Here is a 6,000-nt window from a genome sequence, read left to right on the forward strand (position 1 = left end):
TGACGATGCTGTCCACACAGGAGACCTCTGCAAAGTACACTTTTATGCTTTCTCGTTGCAAAGGGGAAAGCTTCCTCCCTGGTATCCTCGCTTTAGCCCTCGGCACTGGGATGTCCCCGCTACACGTCCGCGTGTCAGTGTTCTCATGTTCCAGTTCTAGAGCAGAGGTCACTGTCCTTACAGAGATAATGCTGGGACAGCATCGTTCTCTGTCCTTCTCTTCAGAAAACCATCACTTTAAAAAATTCGCCTGTGGGTTTTCATTCTGGTTTTCACGTACCGGTAGGAAAATTAATATGCTACACAATTTATCCACTTAAGAACACAGTCTATGGCTAGAGAATTCGTTCTAACATTCATTCCTCCCTTGACTCGATGACGTTGGCAGAGCCTATGCAACGTCCCGGTCCTGCGGTTAGAGAGGTAACTCGGGCAGGGCCGCCACCTTCACATCACTCCCAGTTCGATAGAGGAGGCAGGCAGGTAAACACCATGAAAAGCAAAGCTGTTGGGCTGTACCAGGGCTTTGGGCAATGGCGGGTGGGGCCTCAGGGCAGCCTCCACAGGATGGGATCCTGGGGCTGAGACCAGAAGGATGAGCAGGGATCCCCTCGTCAAACACCGTGTTCCCAGGGAGAAAGAGCACAGTGTGTTCAGAATGCTCAGAGTTTGGACACTGTGGGAGATGAGCCTGGAAAATTCCCCGAAACTACCAAGTTCTCATGAGCCAGTCAAAGTTCTGGCTTTATCTACAGCTGGTGGATGCCACAATGGGCTTGCCTGGAAGGGAGTGTAGCATCAGATTTGTGTTTTAGGAGGAGAACTCGGGTCTGAAGGACGCACTGGGGACCGAGGGCGGGGGCAGCAGCTACAGTGGGTGCAGAGCAGGTTAGGGGGTCCTTGTGGTGGTGGAGGTGAACTGAGACAATGCAGGTGGGGCTGCTGAGTGGGATGGGGGAAGGGGTGTCAGGGAAATTTCCACTTTACGTGGGGCCTTTATATACGTGGGTGTATTACAGCCAGCTGTCTTCCATCAAGGGTTGGGGTTGCACTGAGGGTCTTGTTGATCAGATGAATGCGGGAGCTGAGGGACAGGAGAGCTTGGCTTGCACAACTGGGTGGGCCGGTGCCTTTGGTCAGTAAGGAGCCATGCTGCAGGGGGCTGTGCACTGTGTCATTTTAAATGCGTGATGTTTGAAGTGCTATGGACAATAACGTGGCTCTAAGGCTCTGCCCTTGGGAGCAAAGTCGAAGTTGCAAATGCAGAATTTGGAATTAGCAGGCCACTGATGGAGGCCCAGACCTTGAAGTGTCGTTACAGACTCTGATAAAATACGAACCATTTCATTGTTTCCAAATGTTTAGCTCTTTAGGGTCTCATAGATCTGTCTGCATTTTTTTCACCTTTCATCAAACGTTGAAACATCATATAGGCAGCTTTCGGGAGTCATGCTGGGACTGAGCAGAGAATACCGCATCTCCAGGTTTGTTTTGTCTGCCTTTGCTTGTGCCCAAAGCCCGAGCACATCTTATCCTCAAGGTTCTCCGAGATCCATGGAACACAGGTGCGGACGGAGACGACCTGAGATTCCAATCAGACCACGTGCAGATTCTAGATGCCGCCCCCCTCCCGCGCTGCAGTCCCAGGCTGGCTTTTTGAAGAACTGAAGAGAACGTGCTTCCCTGGCAGGTGAAGTGAGGGAGGGGACCAGAGCCAGCCGCGGGCTTGTATTTATTTTAAAATGGTGTAAATGTTTAAAATATGATATGTAAACTTGCTTTTCACTGTAAGCAGCCTTGACAGTTAACCATTAGGTGTCTCTGGGATGGAGAAGTTCTGAGTGTTTTTTTGAGAGGTGAGCAGAAAGGCCACTTGCTCCATAGCACAGGGTGAGGCGGGGAGAGGGATTAGTAGGGCGGGGGAGGGGGAAGGAGGGGCTGGCCCCGCAAGGCAAATGGGTTTGCCATCTGCTCTAGCTGAGGTGAGATGGAGGAACTGGTGGCAGCGGGGCCAGCACATGCGTGAAATTCAGTTGAAGATGCCTCATTCCTCTTGGGGCCTTTGCCATGATAACAGCTCCCCAATCTAAGTGGCTTACACCAGCGAGCGTTCACTTCACAGCGCCACATGAGAGTGTGGCCTGGGCACGGCTCTGCTCCAGGCTGTGGGCTGACTCGACCAGCCTCTCTTTCGTTCTGGGCCTCAGGCCTCAGGTGCATTCCCCACCTGCATCTTGCAGCGGGTGGCAGACATAGCAGCAGCTCGGGAGGCCGAGGCACGCCACGCAGTCTCACTTCCCTGTGCAGAGGTGGCTGTCATGCCTGCTTGTGTTCCACAGGCCAAGGCAAGTCGCAGGGCCAAGCCCAGAGGAATGTGTTGCAGTGGTTCTCAACCTTCTGGCCCTTTAAATACAGTTCCTCATGTTGTGACCCAACCATAAAATTATTTTCGTTGCTACTTCATAACTGTAATGTTGCTACTGTTATGAATCGTAATGTAAATATCTGATATGCAGGATGGTCTTAGGCGACCCCTGTGAAAGGGTCGTTCGACCGCCAAAGGGGTCGCAACCCACAGGTTGAGAACCGCTGCTTTAGGGCCTTCTTGGCTGAGATGGTGTCAGGCCTTGCATGTTACCTCCCTTGACATCTTTTGTCCCATCTGCCACCTTGCAAACCCAGCCCCACCTGGCTTCCCAGTCGAATCATGTCCTGAATCACTCAAGACTTCACCAGATTCAGCCCTAGCTGGTTTGCCTCAGTGGATAGAGCATTGGCCTGTGGACCAAAGGGTCCCAGCTAAAGGCACATGCCCGGGTTGCGGGCTCATTCCCCAGTATGAGGCGTGCACGAGGCAGCCGATCAATGATTCTCTCTCATCATTGATGTTTCTATCTCTCTCTCACTCTCCCTCTCTAAAATAAATAAAGAAATATATATATATATATATAAAAAAAGACTTCACCAGATCCAGCTCTGTATTCAGAGCTGAGGCTCAAGTTACCCTTCGCTCCTTAGCTCTTCATGACCAGCGGCCCCAATTTTGAAAACCGATTCCTGCCACATCCCGAAGCTTTCTTTCTAACCTTCCAAAGTCTTCATTACTCTCATGTCCATGCCGCTCTGACCCCACATCCCAGGGCTCCCACCTCTTTATACCTATTGGACTCCTGCCCTGTTCCAGGGTTAATAAACTCCACCACTTCCTCAACATCATCCCAGAAGGCTACCTCTCAGAAGACTCTTCCTTGTGGGTGTCTCTTAAACTCAGAGCCTAGAAACAGGTGATGTTTCTCCAATTCCCCTGCATGGCTTCCTATACTCCGGTGTGAGCCCTGTGCTCCTTTGTAAGGAGAAATTCTTGGTTACATACACGTGGACAGCTCTACTGGGGTCAGGGAAGCCCTGGCAGCTGATGACTGTGCTCTTCTCCATACTCACTGTTCAGTGCAAGCAACATGCTGTGCAAGTAAAAGGCTGGCCCATGCACACGGAGTGCAGATGATACTCGGGGAAGGGTTGGCTTTGAAATATGGCAGACCAAGAGTTTCCATCAATGACTCATTCAAATTTACCTTTTCTGTGAGTTCTTGGTATCAAGAACAGTGACCCTGGGCATTGGGGTCCAAGGTCACAGGTGAATATAAATACACCAAGGTTCTAGAGAAGTTTACACTGGGCTAGTTAAGTCTGAAAGCAAGCCAGCCAAGTGGGGAAATAGCTCAAGTGCCCTGTCTGCAAAGCTTTACTAAGATTTATTTGGAAAGTTATGGTCTCTCCCGAAATGAATTCACAGATTGCCTTGCTCTGATTACAAGAAGAACGTTGAGGTCTTTATTAACCGTCCTTACGGAGATTAATTAGGTAAATTTCATTACAGTAACACCAACTTTCTTGGAAAGAAACCATCCAACTTCAGAATGACTTTGAGTTTATATCTGGAAACTAAGCAATGTTAATGTTTACAGTTGAGAATGTGAAACATTAGGTTTTAATAGATGTTGATGTCATTCTTGGCATCCTGCAATGATATAAACTACTCAGTGAAGAGGTAACACATTGTTAAATGGAACCGAAATGCAAAGAAAGAAGTTGAAATGTACACACGCTCACTGTTCAACCGGCCTCCCACCTCCCCACCCGGCACTTGCTGTCTGAGCTGAACCAGAAAATGGTGGTTGACATGCCCCATCTATCAAGAAGGTCTAGGCCAGCAGTTCTCAACCTGTGGGTCGAGACCCCTTTGGGGGCCGAACAACCCTTTCACAGGGGTCGCCTAAGACCATCGGAAAACACATATATAATTACATATTGTTTTTGTGATTAATCACTATGCTTTAATTATGTTCAATTTGTAACAATGAAATTGGGGGTCACCACAACATGAGGAACTGTATTAAAGGGTCACGGCATTAGGAAGTTTGAGACCCACTGGTCTAGGTAGAGAGATGAAGGAGTCCCTCCCGTCCCGTTTACTGGTTGGATGCTCTAGTATTTCCAAGGAGCAAGAAAGAAAAGCCAGTTTTAGTCCTGGTTCTGCCACTACTTGTTGCCTGACCTTGGACCAGTTGCCCTCCCCGGGCCTTGAAGGTGATGTCTACATGAGAGATGTTGTTTCATGCATGATGTTGGGAAAACTGTCAGGTGAGCTCGCTTGGATAGAGGTAGTCGAGGAGAGATTGGTAATCATCTTCAAACACATAAAGATCATTTACATTCATCATCAGGGAATAGGGGTATGGATAGTCAGGAACAAGAAGAGAGGCCAGGATGATCGGAAGGGGCCGGAGTGGATAAGAAAGGGGAGAACAAAGTGAGAGGGTCCAGGCTGTTTTTCCATGAGTTGGTCTGGGAGTCTCATAACTCATTTGTAGTAGCATAAAATTCCATTTTCCAGACAATACAAGTCGTTGTGGGTCAGATTTTAAATAGCCATTCAAGGCATCCAGCTCTTTCTACTGCCTCCAAACATAGGATCTATAGCAACGTTGGAATCTCATCGATTTATTCACAGAGGGCATTGGAGGTATCTGAGGGAGCTGACACCTAACATCCTCATGTAATTTTGCTACAGCTTCCCTGTTGGTTGCAGCCACTTGAGAAGGTGTTGAATGGTACCACCATCTCACGGCCACTGCCCACATGAGGGCGCTGATGCCTTCACCGGGGATAGAGGTCCCTCGAAGCCCTTCAAGCTGCCAGTCCTTAGAGTGCATGTGTGTAGGCAGTGAGTACAAGGTCTCCCACGCTGTCTGCCCAGATTCTGAGGCTTCAAACCCAGTCTGCCAATGCCGCACGGGAGGTGGACCCCAAAGCTCTGAATGCATTGTGAGGAGGGGACTAGCGAGGATGTGGCACATCGTGACATTTAAACACAGACTAAGTCAGTTAAGGTCCTAGTGATGGATATGCAGACTCTATTATTACTGAAGGTATTTGCATTATTAAACCATGGTATGAATCCTAAAAAAAATAGATAAAAAGATTATTTCCAAGGACTGGAAGCCATTTGCTCTCCACGGAGGAGAGTACAGGAGACTCGGGCACACATGTGCTCATGTGGATTCAGGTGGCTGGGGGAAAGCTGTCTTGCTCATCAGAATGATAGAGCCTGGAATGGGTCCAAGGGAGCTGTGCCCTGCCCTCCTCTGGCGCCCTGTTAGCAGAGGGAATTCTCCTGCTAGTGAGGCTGAACTCCCTGATGGGAGTGAGAGACTAGATCAGATCTACACATTCACACTCACCTGGCAACTCTCATTCTTCATTGAGGCCGAATAAAACCCACCTACGGGTTATGGAAAACGGTGTTGAGTGAGAATAAGAGCATGAGAGAAAAACAGGGAAATATTCGAGCTGCCAATCCAACAATTTCAAGGGTGAGAGCTGGGATATGCCTTAGACATGGGAAGGCCCAGCTCTGCCCCCCTCAGCTATTTCTGAAACTATTTACAAGACCGAGCTTAGCTGTTCTCTCCAGCTTCCAGGATTCTAGGCTCACTT

This window comes from Myotis lucifugus, unplaced genomic scaffold (genome assembly GCF_000147115.1).
Source record: "Myotis lucifugus unplaced genomic scaffold, Myoluc2.0 scaffold_27, whole genome shotgun sequence".
Classification (NCBI taxonomy): Eukaryota; Metazoa; Chordata; class Mammalia; order Chiroptera; family Vespertilionidae; genus Myotis; species Myotis lucifugus.